The 15,124-nt window shown below is 43.2% G+C and overlaps 1 long non-coding RNA gene and 1 pseudogene across 1 annotated transcript; both read left to right on the top strand.

The window, feature by feature from the left end:
* The first annotated feature begins 6,109 nt into the window (after window positions 1-6,109).
* Window positions 6,110-12,452, top strand: LOC150040661 (uncharacterized). The gene is made up of 3 exons (XR_016533805.1): window positions 6,110-6,202; window positions 6,742-6,803; window positions 11,532-12,452. It is a non-coding gene; the product is annotated as an uncharacterized LOC150040661 (long non-coding RNA).
* A 1,734-nt stretch (window positions 12,453-14,186) lies between these two features.
* Window positions 14,187-15,124, top strand: part of LOC150040660 (chromobox protein homolog 3 pseudogene) — a 2,767-nt pseudogene continuing 1,829 nt past the window's right edge.

The following is a 15,124-nucleotide window of genomic DNA, read 5'->3' as shown; positions in this document are numbered from 1 at the left end:
TCTTATCTATAAATACAGGTATATAATATACTTATACATATAAATATATATGTGTGCATATATTCCCCTATTTATATATAAATATATGCATATATTTATGCAATAGAAAATTTGGAAAAAGTGGATTAGGTGAAATTTCTTGGGGTAGAGTTCCCTCTTCAGTCAAAAACCAAGGGTGAGCCGGAGGCTCTGAGGCAGGTGTCAAAAATACAAAAGGGAGAGAAGGTAAAAACAAAACCATTATGTCCCTCAGCCAATTTGGATAAACAATTTCCCATTTGGAAATTCACATTGGCATCAGGAGTTAGCCAATTGCAATCTTGCTCTTTAACCAAATGTTTTCTGAGAAAACTCACTGTATACCAATTCCTTAAAGATGAATGTATGGGCAACACTTAGAACTAGCACATTCTCTTATTTCCTATGAAAGCAATTCATTTTCAAATTCTTTTTCCACCCCAGCTCTGAGGTGCCAGGTGTCTTGTATAAATATGTGATTTGGGAAAGTAAAGAGGAATAAAAAATGGTGAAACAAAGGACAAAGGTTGAACCAATGCAAATGTGATATTCACAAGATACTATGTTGGAAATGGACTTTACAACTTGTGGGGGGAGAGGAAGTGGGAGAAAAATGAAGGAGGGTACAAAATGTTCGACAAAAAATGTACTCATTACCTTCCTTATGTAGCATCTCTGTAAGCCCTCTGTATTTTTCCCATATAATTTTTATTGTAATTAATAGAAGGATTACATTATATTCACCCAGATAGAAGGTGCATTACTTCACAAACATTGATACATTTTCTCATGTTTTTGGTCCCCATTTCCCTCCCCCCACCCTCGCTCCTCATCTTGTTTCCCCCCCTCACCCCGCGCTTCTCTATCCTATTTCAAATAACCAAATAAACATACATACAATATATCAGAAAACAAGGTGAAATACTGTAACAATATGAGATAACCAAGGGACAGCAAAAGAGATGAGAGATAACATAGGACATTAAAGACAACAATCACTCATTATATGGCTTTTGTTTTTATATCCTAGAGGTCCTTTCATTTAGCGTCATTCTATATGGCCTTTAGTATCTAGGTTTTGCTCTATTGTAAATCTCTGCTAGGAGAGCCCAAGGTTTCTACTGATTATGACAAATGAGGGAAACCACTGAGCCTATGTTTCTTTGAGTCTGGCTTACTTCACTTAGTGTGATTCTCTCTAAGTCTTTCCATTTCCGTACAAATGGGGTGATGCCGTTCTTTCTGACAGCAATATAGAATTCCATTGTGTATAAATACCACGTCTCGTTGATCCAATCATCAACTGAGGGGCTGAAGATTTTTTTAATCAAATTTTCATATGGTTCATAAGGAGTGTCTTGGTATCGATATTTTTAGGGCTTGCCTGGCATGTTTAGTGGTTGATGTTCCAATGCCAATTCAGCATTCAACACCCTGGCCGTGCTTATCTGGTCTGCACTACTTGTCTATTAATAGATTCCAGGTTGAAGCTGAGGCCCATATCACAAGAATGGATGGTTTTTAGATCTGCAGGCATGGTGATTTAAAAGTTTCACAACTGATTGAGATGGTGTTTTTTTTCTTTTTACAGAAATTGCCATAAAATTGTAACCAATATTCCCATCAGAGGTGACTAGAGGTTTGGGATTGCTGGCTTGATTTGCTTTAAGATTGTGACTCAGATCCTGTGCAGTGATTAATAGTAGCCTCTCAAACCTGCAATTAAAAAATGGCCTCCAAGGGGAATGCACTACGACAAAGAAGAAAGACCCAGAAGAGAAAGTCTGCAGAGGTTGATGAGTTATTGCCTGGAGAATTTGAGGTGGAGAAGGTACTGAGCCGCCGCGTACGATATGGAAACATAGAATATCTGCTGAAATGGAAGGGTTATCCTGATTCTCAAAATACCTGGGAACCTGAAGAAAACTTACAATGTGCTGACTTAATCACAGCCTTCATAAATTCTGATGAATCTGGTTCACCTCCTAGTGAATTTGAAGATAGAAATGGCTTTGCCAAGGGTCTAAAACCTGAAAAGGTCATTGGTGTCACAGATGTTTGTGGAGAATTGATGTTCCTCATGAAGTGGAAAAATGTAGATCAAGTTGAGTTGGTTCTGGCCAAAGAGGTTAAGGCTAGGTGCCCTCAACTTGTAATTGATTTTTACCAAGAGAGACTAAATTGGCGTGGGAGATGAAATGCAGTAACTGTTTCCACTGACTGAAATAAATTCATTAGCCAATATAATATCTTGTGTTTAACATTAATGCTGTGAAATAACTACATTTGAATAAAATCAAAGCTGATAATCTTGAATTTGAAAGTAGTATTTGTGCTGTTCTGGAGACTATTCTTACATTAAATAAGTTACAGGGGGCTTTCTGGAGGTTCTTTATCAGAAAAGAATATTTGCTTCCAGGCTATATTTACTTGATTTTCAAGAAGAGGTTTTTTACATAGCAGGCAAACAAATTTTTATTTAATAATTACTGTTTCTGCCTACTACATGGAAGGACGAATCAAAGTTGTATGTTTATTTGTGTTTGTATAGAAAAACCTTATGTTGGCATTGTTTTTGGATATTATGTTGACATATCAGTGCTGGATAACACACCCAGAATATATGCTAGATGAATGCCTGTCACCCAAGTTGATCACTGGCCTGTATTTTGTTTTTGAGACTGTGTGTCTGGGCAGCTCACTTAGGCCTTGCTTCTGCTAGGCATCTGGCTGGCCCCAAGTTTTAGGTGCTTCTGCCAATGACAAAGAAACGGAAATGTAATCAGTCCTTTGCAAATTTTTCTGAAGGGGATATATTTAATAAAAATAAATGAACAAATGAACACCAGAACGAACAAATTAAACACTTTGATTCCTTTTCATTAGATGAGCAACAATAAATGAACATTGAAAAAACTTCTGTAGTGAGCCACTACTTTACAGAATATTGAAATGTACAAACAGAGAGCTGATTAATTTTAGAATATCTAAGAGACAGACTGTGGAAAAGGAATCAGATGCTTAGAGATCCGACACAATTTCATAATCATTGACTGAAACACTTTTGCCTTCCCCAATTCATTCTCTATAAATAGGCTTACATAGTTTTTAATAATGGTGAAAAATGTTCAATAGACTGTTTTCTGTTCTCTAAATATATTAGTGAGCCAGGCTCAGTAGCACATGCCTCCCATTGTAGCTCCTCTGGAAGCTGAGGTATGAGGATTGAATTTGGAAGCCTGCCCAAATGAGGTGAGTCTCAGAGACACTTTTGTCCAGTTAACTGCCAAAGAAACCCAGAAGTATGGGCGTGGCTCAAGTTGTGGAGGTTTTCCTTGAGCCAAAAAATGATCTGAGAGTACTCCGATCTTGACTTCAAGTCCCAGTATTTTTTTCTTTCTGTTCTTTCCTTTTCTTTTCTTTTTGTTTTTCTCTTTCTTTCTTTCTTTCTTTCTTTCTTTCTTTCTTTCTTTCTTTCTTTCTTTCTTTCTTTCTTTCTTTCTTTCTTTCTTTCTTTCTTTCTTTCCAGTCCTGGGGTTTGAAATCAGGGCCTAGGCTCTTTCCTTGGACACTTTTTGCTCAAGGCTAGCACTCTGCCACTTGAGCCAGAGCACCACGTCTGGCTTTTTCTGTGTAGTGGTTCCAGGGCATCAAGCTCAGGGCTCCATGCATGATAGTCGAGCATGCTTCTACTAGGCCACACTCAGGGCACAAATCCTGGTATTTCTAACTTCTGTGATACCATTCTTCTTCTCCTAGCTAATGTATGAGCAGTGGTGGTTTAGGTAGGTCTACCATTAGGGCTAGTTCATACAGATTTCTGGATCACTGCCTCAACAACCACAAGGAGACCAGACCTATTCAGAATTCTTGTATGCTGAAAGTGATGGGATGCCTTCTGAAAGCAAGAGGGAGAGGGAAGAGGCAAGTGGCTGAATGTAAGTCTATGACCAGTGCACACACAGCCATTCATTGTAGGGCTTCACGTGTGGGTCCATGGGAAGATTAAGGCTGTCTAGGGAATATCTGCACATTGTGCTCAAAGTATAAGTAAACCACAAAGGTGGGGGATATGGCCCAACTCTTACCATGCCAGATAATGAGTGCAACCTAGAGGAGTATTCCCGCCCAACCCCAAACACAAACTCCGTGCTCTGTCCACCAGCCTATAATGGGTCCCTCACTGTACTAAGAAAGCTGAGGGGCAAGAGGTAATGTTGGCACACCCTGTATAATTCAGATCTTCTAATCACTCATCACATGTAGGAGTATATTGGGATGGGGTGGAGTATTACGGGAACTTGCCATGATGGAAGTCTTAACTGCACATGAGTTTCTGCTGGCAAATCTGTGGCAAAGACAAATTGCTGCTATCCATGGCCTTGGGTCTCATTTAGAAGTCAGATTCGTGTTTGGTCTGGTGATTTTTAGGTAGAATTTTAGCTAAGGACATGGGAAATGACGTGTCGTTGTTTGGAAGCTGGTTTCAAGTGTCTGCATGATTCTTCTGTGGGGTGGGGATGGACAGGCTGTAATCATATCAGGGCATGCACTGAAGAGAGCAGTTGGTAGAGAACACACCTTGGTACTCTTGTTCAGCCTCCTTCTTGTATGATGCCACCAACCGCTGCAGGAGGATATATTCCCCAGGCTGCTTCCTGTCAAGAGGATTCCAGTCAGTCCCAGCTAGTGATTCCTTTTTTTTTTTTTTTGCCAGTCCTGGGCTTGAGCTCAGGGCCTGAGCACTGTCCTTAGACTTTCTCAAGGCTCTACCACTTGAGCCATAGCACCACTTCTCACTTTTTTTCTATGTATGTGGTACCAAAGAATGGAACCCGGGACTTTCTGCATGCTAGGCAAGCACTCTACCACTAGGCCAAACTCTCAGCCCCCAGCTAGTGAGTCTTAAGGAGAGAAGTGAGGCTCTCTCCCACCATTCCTTTGCTGGATGCAGACAGCATCCACCAGCTCTGACTAGAGGTGGCTGAAACACACAGGTTTAGATTTAGCCACAAGCCAAGGGAAAATTGGGCACCTTTCTTTTACCGACAAGCCAGGTACAGAGACTCATTCCAGAGTATATGGGAGGTGCCATCGTTTGAAGACGAGGATGACAAGCATGTTTGGGAGAAGGGTGCAGGTGCCAACCCTGCCTACTGGCTTGTGCTGTCTCTGGTCTGGGAGCAGATTACGTGGAATCTTTTCTGGTTATCTGTGTGTGCCTGCACTTGTGCAAAACCTGGCCCTCTCTCCTGTCTGACATATTTGGGGCACCCAATCCCCTTAATATGGACATTATAAGTCCAGGATACTAGTTGTCATGGGGCTCCTTCAGAATCCCAGCAAATGTAACCTGGGTGGAACAACTCAGTTCCCCCAGACTTGTGCATCACCAAACTGAAACTGAGGCTTTAGCCAGAATTGATTGGTGACAAAGTAGCATTGTGTGTTCACATGAACTGTGTTGGTTAAAGTGGCGAATGTGAAGATTGTGGTGCCCTATTATTTTATCCTAGGTAATCCTGTGCCCTAGTTGTGGGTATAGCGTGAAAAGGCCAGGAAAATATAAGGCCTGCCATCATGCTTTCCACAAATGCGTTTGTGTGTACTGTCTTCATGGGCCAAGATGTAAGAGTGCTAATTTTAAAGAAGAAAGCAAATCTGAGGTGGCAAACCTGTGCATTTGAGTCCAGGACCAGGAGAGCATGCACAGAGCTTTGTCATGGTGTTGCGACTCTGGCTCAAAGAGAAGCAGAGGGCAGCTGAGGGATAATTGTGAGCCATTCTGGAAACCCTAAGGAAACATAGAAGGCCTGGGGTGTGCATGCACTGGTGTGGTGCTGGGTTGTGAGTACACACCTGACTATCTCCAGCCCCATATCAACCCCTCATGTCCCCACCTCCTCCTGTCTGTGATTGGTTCCTCCTTGTGCGTGGTACGGTGAGTGGCAGGAGTGGGTGCTGGTGGAGTGTGTGTCAATCCGGGCATCTAGAGCATCCACAGAGTCACGAGGACGCAAGTGTGTGTGTGGTGTGGCATTCCTGGTCTGCACTGTGCGCAGGCGCCGGCGGGGACGCTAGAGGTCACAACGGTCCACGTGCTGGCCTCCGGCAGTCGCCGCCTGTTTGCTGCGGTGTGAGGTTCAGTGGATGGTTTGAAGCCGCGGGCAGGGAGAGAAGAGCGGTGACCAGGGGCTGTGTGGGAGCGGGGTTCGAGTGGGGAGGAGACTCTCTTCTGGCGCTGCGGGCTAGGCCGTCGGGGTTCCTGTCAGGACCCCCGGATGGCAGCCGTAGGGGAGAAGGCGTCTCGGCCCTCGGCCTGGAGCCACTGGGGTGCGGCTGGCTCTTGGACGGAGCCGCGGGGCGGTGGAGGGGAAAGGATGTCCCTAGGCCGCGTGGGGACCTGGGTCCCCTCAGCGAATGCACCCCGAGAGGAGGGAGGGTCGTGTGGGGACGGGGAGTGGAGACATTGCGTGCGCGCTGATTCTGGGCCTTGGTCCTCCACAGACGCCGCCGGCGGGGGGCGCAGAGGCCTAAGGGCTCCCGAGATCTCCGCTGGCAGTGCGGGTGCCGAACACGTTGTCGCCTGGCTGTTGGCTGCCTTGCCGAGTCCACAGGTCTGGTCCTCACGTGGTTCATCATGTAGAGGAAAGGGATTGCGTGAGAAGTCAGTGTAGGGAAGCAGGATTTAACGGGGGACTGTGGTTATTTCCTCTGCTGCAGGGTTCTGGTTCAGATCATCCAGGTTCTTCTCAGTGTATCCATTGGTGTCAGCAGTGAGCAGAGTAAGTCCGCACATTCAGCCTTGTTCACTTAGCTTTCCCATGCACTTTCATTTGGTGTCATAAAAGAAGGAATGTGTATGTCATGCCCCTGGTGCTATTGAGCCTGTCGCCTGAATTTCAGCTAAGGTCCCCTAAGTCTGGGGACATAATCACTGCTCCCCCATTGGCAGCTTCAAGGAGGATTTTCCATCTCATCTATTTACTTTGTTGCCTCAATGAGGATTATGTTTCAGCACAGCTTGTGGCGTCAAAACCCGGCTTTTGGTGGCTGTGTAGACTTGTGCCTTTTATGTTACGTCATCAGAGAGAAAATATGGTTGTTGGTCCATCATTTTTTCCTTTTTTTCCTGTTTTTCGTGCGTTATGGGCTTCAACATGGCCTGAGCGCTGTCCCTGACCGCTTCAGCTCATGGGTACCACCCTGCCCCTGGGCCTGGGTGCTGTCCCGAGCTCTTCAGCAACCCAAGGCTACCGCCCTACCTTTTGAGCCACAGCACCACTTCCGCCACTTCCCGTTTTCTAAGGTTAATTGGAAATAGGAGTCTCTGCTCCTTTTGTGTCTGCACTGGCTTTGAACAGTGATCCTCAGATCTCAGGCTCATGAGTAGCCCAGGAACAGAGGTGAGAGCCACCGTTCCAGGCAGTTTTGGTCCACCTTTGTTTGAGGCTACGGAGGCTTGGAAAAATTAGCATGACTTTCGTTTTCCAGAAATAAAGAGGGGGAGGGTGTGGGGTCGGGGTAGCCAGGCACCGGTGGCTCACTCCTGTAATCCTCTCTACTCAGGCGCCTGAGATCTGAGGGTCCAGGTTCAAAGCCAGATTGGCCACAAAAGACCAAGAGACTATTATCTCCAATTAATAACCAAAAATGTGGAAGTGGTGCTGCGGATGAAGGGGTAGGGTTGTAGGCTTGAGCTGAAGAGTTCAGGGACAGCACCCAGGCCCAGAGTTCACACCCCAGGACCAACACAAAAGTGAATAAATAAAAAATATATCGAGGCTGGAAGTTTGGCCTAGTGATACAGTGCTTGCCTAGCATGCACGAAGACAGGGGTTCAATTCCTCCATACCACATATATAGAAAAAAGCTGGAAGTGGTGCTCTGGCACAAGGGGCAGAGTGGAGCCTTGAAGAAAAAGCCCAGGTTCAGTGCTCAGTCCCTGAGGTATGGATGACTATATATATATATATTGACACGGGAGGGGGGGGTAGGAGTGTGACCTGCTGTTACAGTGTTTGCCTAGCATACAAAGTCCTGAACTCGATTTCTAGGTACCACATACACAGAAAAAGCCACAAGTGGTGCTGTGGCTCAATTTGTAGAGTGCTAACCTTGAGAAAGTCTGAGGACATTGTCCATGCCATTTTATGCCATGAGTTCAAGCCACAGGACTGGGGCAAAAGAAAACTTCACTTATATGAATTTTTCCTAGCCAGACTCAAAGTAACATAAGTTGCATGGTTTTCCTCATTTTAATCAACAGTATATGTTTAGGACAGGCCCAGCACAGGATATCAATATCTCAAAACTGTATATATAGGACAATATATAATGATGCTAATTGAAATTATCTCCAATACATGGAAACCAAGCATTTTGTTGTTTTTGTGGTTGTTTTTAATATACTGTAAGTAGTTATTTGTTTTTTCTTTTGTTTTTCCCCCTTTGGTCTCAAATATACATTTATCTTATTTGGGGAAGGGAAGGGGAGTAACAAAATGCTGAAAGCAGTAAGAAAGGGTGAAACAATGTAACAGCCATATTCACAAGACATTGAGGTTGGAAATGAGTTATACTACTTGGTGGGGCTATGGGGGGTAATGGAGGGTAGGAAAAGTGGAATAAAATTAAGGGATGGGTAACAATGTTCAATAAGAAATGCACTCATTGCCTTACTTATTTAAATGTATTACCTCTTCACATCACATTTACAACATATTTAAATTAACTTTAAAATACAAGACAATGCCGGGCACGGTGGCTCATGCCCATAATCCTAGCTACTCAGGAGGCTGAGATCTGAGGATCACAGGTCAAAGCCAGCCAGGGCACTAAAGAACGTGAGACTCTTATCTCCAATTAATCACTAGAAAACCAGAAGGGGGACTATGGCTTACGGGGTGGTGTGGTACCCTTGAGCTGAAGAGCTCAGGGACAGTGGTGAAACCCAGAGTTCAAGCACCAAGGACTGACAAAAAAACATACAAGACAAAACACAAAAACCTGGCCTAGGTATTGGTGGCACATCAAAATTGATATAGTACTCCATCCACAAAATCCTAGAGAAAAACAAGAGAGAGCCATGCGAGGTGGATCACACCTGTAATCCTAGGTACTCTGGGACTGGGATCTAAGGATCTTGGTTCTAAGTCAGCACAGGCACTAAAGACCGAGAATCTCTTATCTCCAATTAACCACTAGAAAACCGGTAGTGGGGCTGTTACTCAAAGGGTAGGTCAGGTGCCTTGAGCTGAAGAGGTCAGGGACAGCACCCAGGTCCAGAGTTCAAAGCTCATGACCCACACAAAAAAAGATAAAGATAAACAAGGGAGAGTGAGTGAATAATCCACAATCCAGGACCAACACACATCCAGTGTGCCCTGGGAGTTTGATTCCCCTCTGCCAGCACTGGAAGCCCATTGTCTCCAAGGCAAAACTATAAGACCTTGTTTAAATGTACCCAAACTGTCCAGGTGATGTAGCCACAGAAGTATTCTTCTCTGTTGGTACAAACAATATACAACTTCCCCTGTAATAAAAAAAATTCCCTTACAAAAACCCCCAACCCCCAAACCAAAGACTCATTATTCCCCGTCCTGTTATGTGGTCCTTCATTCTAATTGACAGAAGGAGTGACAGAAATTCCTGGTGTACAAATGTTTGAAAATCCTGAGTTGTAAATTCTCTGCAGTGTGAGGAAGGTAAATGGTGAGGGGTTTGGGGCTGGGGGTATGGATAAGGCTGGTGAGCCTCCACCTGCACAGTCTCCTGCTGTCTGCCAGGGGCACTAGCCGTCCTAACCACCCATCAGATCACAGGCTTTGTAGGGTAGAACAATTGGTCTTCCAGTTGTTTTCAGTAGTATGTACAGATCTAGCACATTGATCAACAGATTGGTTTGTTCATGGGGCCACCAAGCACAGAAAGGGGAATAAGTACTTCTTGGAGAACAGGTTTAAGTGCTAAGTGTGCCTTCCTTGGTCTGCTGCGGGGTCCTGGGGTAAGGCAAACATGATTCTTCAGGTGTCTACTGATGTCAGCACTTGGGCACTTTATCATGCATGGTGCTGCCAGTTAGTGGAGGAGAAATATATGGCCCCAGGTTTTTTGATTCCACTAAGTATTTTATTTTCTCCTGAATCTCAGCTAAAGAATTCTGAAACCAGGAATGTAGTTCCTCCACAATGTATCAGCTTCTGAAAGAGAAGTGAAGATTCTAGTCTTTCTGAGTCTGTGGAGGCCACGTGGCATTATTTAAAGAATGCTGAAGTGTGTAGTTCCTATTGAGTAAGGAGTGACAGGCTGGCATTATGTTTCAGTAGAAGCTCTGGTGTTCAAATGGTGCTTCTCGGAGCTATGGTAACCCACTTCTGTTACCCTAGCAAGTTGTGGAGCAAAATTGCTATTTGTTGAAAGCTAATGAAAGCAAATGAGGGCACAGCCTCAGTCACTCCACAAAAGTGGCTGTGGCTCAAGTGGAGAGATTTTTTTTATATCGATCATCCTTTTATCTTCAGACTCACAGAATGTGTTTGTTTTAGTTTGCTGTTGTTGTTGGTGGTGGTGGTGGTAGTGGTGGTGGTGTGTGTGTGTGCCCGTGTGTGTGTGTGTGTGTGTGTGAGAGAGAGAGAGAGAGAGAGAGAGAGAGAGAGAGAGAGAGAGAGAGAGAGAGAGAGAGAGAGAGATTCTGAGCTTGTATTGAGAGCTTGGTAGAGATATTCTATCCATTCATGCCCATGTCTACCTCTCGGAATATAAATCTCATTTATTACTTTTATATAGTTGTTTTCAAATATCACATGGTATTTCAACTTTCCTTCAACAATTTAATATGATTTAAACCTGTACAAGGAAATGCATGTCTACTATATTCACTCTGATTTTTTTTACCTACTTTGTGATTGTCTTTTTAAGTTCCAAGCATCCTTGTACTATTGTTTCCCTTTTGTATGGATATCTTCCTTTAGATGGTCATTATTGATACATCCTGCTAGAGAAGTTTTGTAAATTTTCTGTCATCTGACAATGTCTTTATTTCTCACAATTCTTGAAGGCTATTTTCCCTGAACCTGGAATTCAGAGTTGACAGTTCTTTACATTTGAAAAGTATACCATTTCCTCACAGACTTTTCTGGATTCAAAGGAGAAATGTATCATATTATCTTTTAAATCATTGTTCCTCTGTAGGAAGATATTTCTCCCTAAATGCCATGAGGAGTTTTTGTGTGTTTGTTTGTTTGATTTGATTTTCAGAGTTTGCTTATGGTGTGTCGTGCTAAGGATATTTGGGGGATTGGCCTGACCTATTTTGTGGTTGTATTTCCAATGGAAATTATTGACCTTTAAACACCCTGGCAGTGCTTATCTGGACTGCATTGTTTGTCTACTACTAGATGTCAGGTTGAAGCCAAGGAGCATGGCACAGTCATGGATGTATTTTACAACTGTAGGCATGATTTAGGAAGTTTCATAATTTATTCATATTGGCCTTTTTTCTCTTTTCCCAGACTTACCATAAACAATTAAGGAACATCCACATTGGAGGTGACTAGAACCTGAGGTTCACTGGCTAGATCGCTTGCTGGTGCTGCAGGATCACCACCTGGAGCATCTGAGGTGGTTAATAATATTTCCTCAAATTTGCGATTAGAAGATGGCCTCCAAGAAAACTCCACTTCCCAAAAGAAGAAAGAGACAAATAGGCAATTCTGAAAAAGTTGAAGAAGCAGAAATTGAAGTATTTGAAGCGGAGAAAATAGTGGACCGGCGTGTAGTAGCAGGCAAGGTAGAATATCTCTTGAAATGGAAGGGATATTCAGATGCTGTTAATAGCTGGGAACCAGAAGAAACTTTAGATTGTCATGACTTAATCAGAGCTTTTACCAATTCTCAGGAAACGAGTTTATCTGCCAGTAAATCTGATGGTAGCATACCAGATGATGAAAGAGATGCTGGTGACACTCCAAGTGGTTTTACTAGGGGTCTTGAGCCTGAACGAATACTTGGTGTCACAGAACATCATGGAGAAATGATGTTCTTCATGAAGTGGAAAAATCTGAGTAAAACTGAGTTGGTTCTGGCAAAAGAGGCTAATGATAGGTGCCCTCAAATTGTAACCGCTTTTTATCGACGGAGGCTGTATTGGCCCCCAGAACCTGAAACACTATAAAAATATCTGTAATAAGCAGTACACATCTAGAACTCTCCTAGCAGAGGATTACAATAGCTAAAACCCTAGATATATAAGGCCATATAGGAGGAGGCCAAATCAATGGAAACAAGAGCTTAATTATGAGGGACTGTTATTCTTAATGTATTATGTCTTTCTCTCTTCTCTCGTGTTTCCCTTTGATTAATCTCACATTGTTACAGTATTCCACTTACTTACCTGGTATATTATGTAGATGTTTACTTGTTTATTTGAAGTAGGAGGGGGGAAATGAGGGGAGGGGCGGGGGGAGGGAAATGGGACAAAAACGTAAGAAGGGATATCAATATATAAGAATTAATACACCTTCTTTCTGGCGAATATGACTGTAACCCCTCTGTACATTAAAAAATTATAAAAAAAGAAGAAAAAATACTGTAAATGTTTAGATACATATGTATTATGTGATATATACATTATGTATCTAGGTAGACAGATTCATAACACATATGTATTTTGTGTGTATATAATATATATTCATTTCAAAATATATATTTGCAATCTGAATCTTGCATTTTGTCTTAATGTTGTGAAGAAGTAAATACATTCTAATAAAATAAACTTGATATGTTGGTTTTGAAAGTAGTATTTGTGGTTAGATATTTTCTGCATCAAATATAATAAGACATTCTGGAGTTTCATTCTGTATTAGAAAAGAATATTTGCGAGATCGGCAGGAGATGGTGGCAGTTCAGTGTGAGTCTTTCTGAGCTCTCACCAAGATACCAGTCCTAGCATTGTAGGCGAAAGTTTATACCCAAAGATCGATCCTAAGTAAGCTTTAGCACCACAGAGATCTCAGTCAGAGAGGAGAAAGGCAGGAAACCAGCACAAGAAGACAGCGTAGACAGGCGCTAGCCGCTCGGAGCCACCTCAGAGACAAAACCTCCCTCCGGAACCTGAGCAGACAGCGCTTCTCGGCAGCGCAGACCTGCCGGCTCCAGACAGAGCCAGACAGAGCCTGTGTGAGCCCAGAGCCGTCACCCGGCCGTGGCGCAGGCCTGCCAGCTTCACGGAACTAGAAAACCCAGCAATTTGAGAGTACCTCCGTGGAGACATTTCCACTTGTCCTCGTGGAATGGCATTGGGAAGGAATCTCCTCCCCCACCAGCTGAGAGCAGCGCCATCTTGACGGCTGGCAAAGAACCTGGCAAACCAACTGGAGCCTGAGAAGTGGTGCTGGCAGCGCCATCATTCAAAAGGACACAGGTTTTCCCAGAGGCAGCTTAGCCGGAAGTCCGCCTTGGGCGCTAGCTGAAGTACCTCCTCCTGGGCGGGGCCACCCTCCTAGCAAACAAAGCCACTGGCTTTTCTTCTGCCCAATCAAGCGAACTGATCAGAAAAACTGCAAAGCCAAATCGCAGGAGAAAAAGACTTTTTAAAGTGTTTGGATCCTGAATTTAGTGGAGACACAAGTTTCCCACCCTGCCCCCTCAAAATAAAACAAATTGAAGAATACCCATCTTTTTTTTACTACCTTTTTTCATTTGCAATTTTATGTGTTCTTATTTTTTTTGCCATTTTACCTCCACCCCGTCTTTTTTTTTAATGTTTTATGATTTTTCTTTCCATTTTTTCAGCTTTCCTTCTGTCATTGTGGTCATTCTTAGAAACATAGTGACAGCACTGGGTAAAGACTCGATACAAATTATACTTTTATTGACACAGTCACCTGCTTTTTAATCTGTCGGTTCTTAATCCTAGTATTTCTTGTTTAAAAACTCCAAATTGCGTGGATTCTCCCTCCACTTTTTTTCTTGTTTTATTTTTAATTTTTAAATTTTTACTTAAAAATGTCATTGATCTCTCCTATATGTACCTCCCTCTTTTCTTTATATATTCTTCTTATTACTCTTCTTACTTTCTATAACTTTTATCTTATTTTTTCTAAATTTTGTACTCAACTATTTTGCCTTTCTATCACCTTAGGTCAGTTATCCTTTTTGATGTTGTTATGGATGGTGGTGATAGTGATGGTGATGCCAGTCAAAGGACTTGATCTCAAGACCTCCACATATCCCTGAGCTTTTCTGTGCAATGCTAGTGCTCTACCACTTGAGCCATGCCTCCACTTTCAGATTTTAGTAGTTAATTGGAAACATGAAGGTCTCAGGGACTTACCTGACCAGGCTATCTTCAAACTATAATCTTCAGAACTCAGTCTCCTGTGTTGTTAGGATTACAGGTGTGAACCACTAGGTCCTGGCTCTGCCAGGGCTTTTCTTGTCCACGGTTGCATTTGTGCTGTGATGACTCTAGATTTTGCTGGGTCATGGGACTTGAACTCAGCCTGGGCGCTGTTCCTCAGCTCTTCAGCTCAAGGCTACTGCCCTACCCTTGAGCCAAGCCTCACTTCCTGTTTTCTAGGGGTTAATTGGAGATAAGAGTCTCAGGTCCTTTTGTGCCTGGGCTGGCTTTGAATCTTGATCCTCAGTTTTCAGGGTCTTGGGTAGCTAGGCAAGAGGCATGCATGAGTCGCTGCTCCCAGCTTCATGAGCCTATTTTAAGGCTTCACATCATACTTAGAATTACAGGAGTGTACCAGCAGGTGGCAGCTCTCAGTTGAGTTCTCTAGCACTTTTCTATACTGGCTTGCCTTGAACCATAATTCTCCCCATCTCAGCTTTCCAAGTAGCTAGGATTATATAGCTAATCCAATGCCATCTTGCTAGAAGTTTCATTTTGCTTGTGTGTATGAATGAGAATGTGTATTTGTGTGTGTGTGTGTGTGTGTGTGTGTGTGTGTATGAGAGGGGGAAGTGTAGGACCTTAAGTTCTCAGTTTTTTGTTAATGGCTGGTACTCTAGCACTTGAACAACACCTCTGGTCTGTCTTTTATGATAGTTAATTGGAGATAGGATTCTTGAAGACTTTTCTGCTCCAGCAATCTTT

The sequence above is a fragment of the Megascapheus bottae genome, chromosome X (assembly GCF_031878675.1).
Source record: "Megascapheus bottae isolate mThoBot1 chromosome X, mThoBot2.hap1, whole genome shotgun sequence".
Taxonomy (NCBI): domain Eukaryota; kingdom Metazoa; phylum Chordata; class Mammalia; order Rodentia; family Geomyidae; genus Megascapheus; species Megascapheus bottae.
This window is presented reverse-complemented; position numbering and strand designations above follow the sequence as displayed.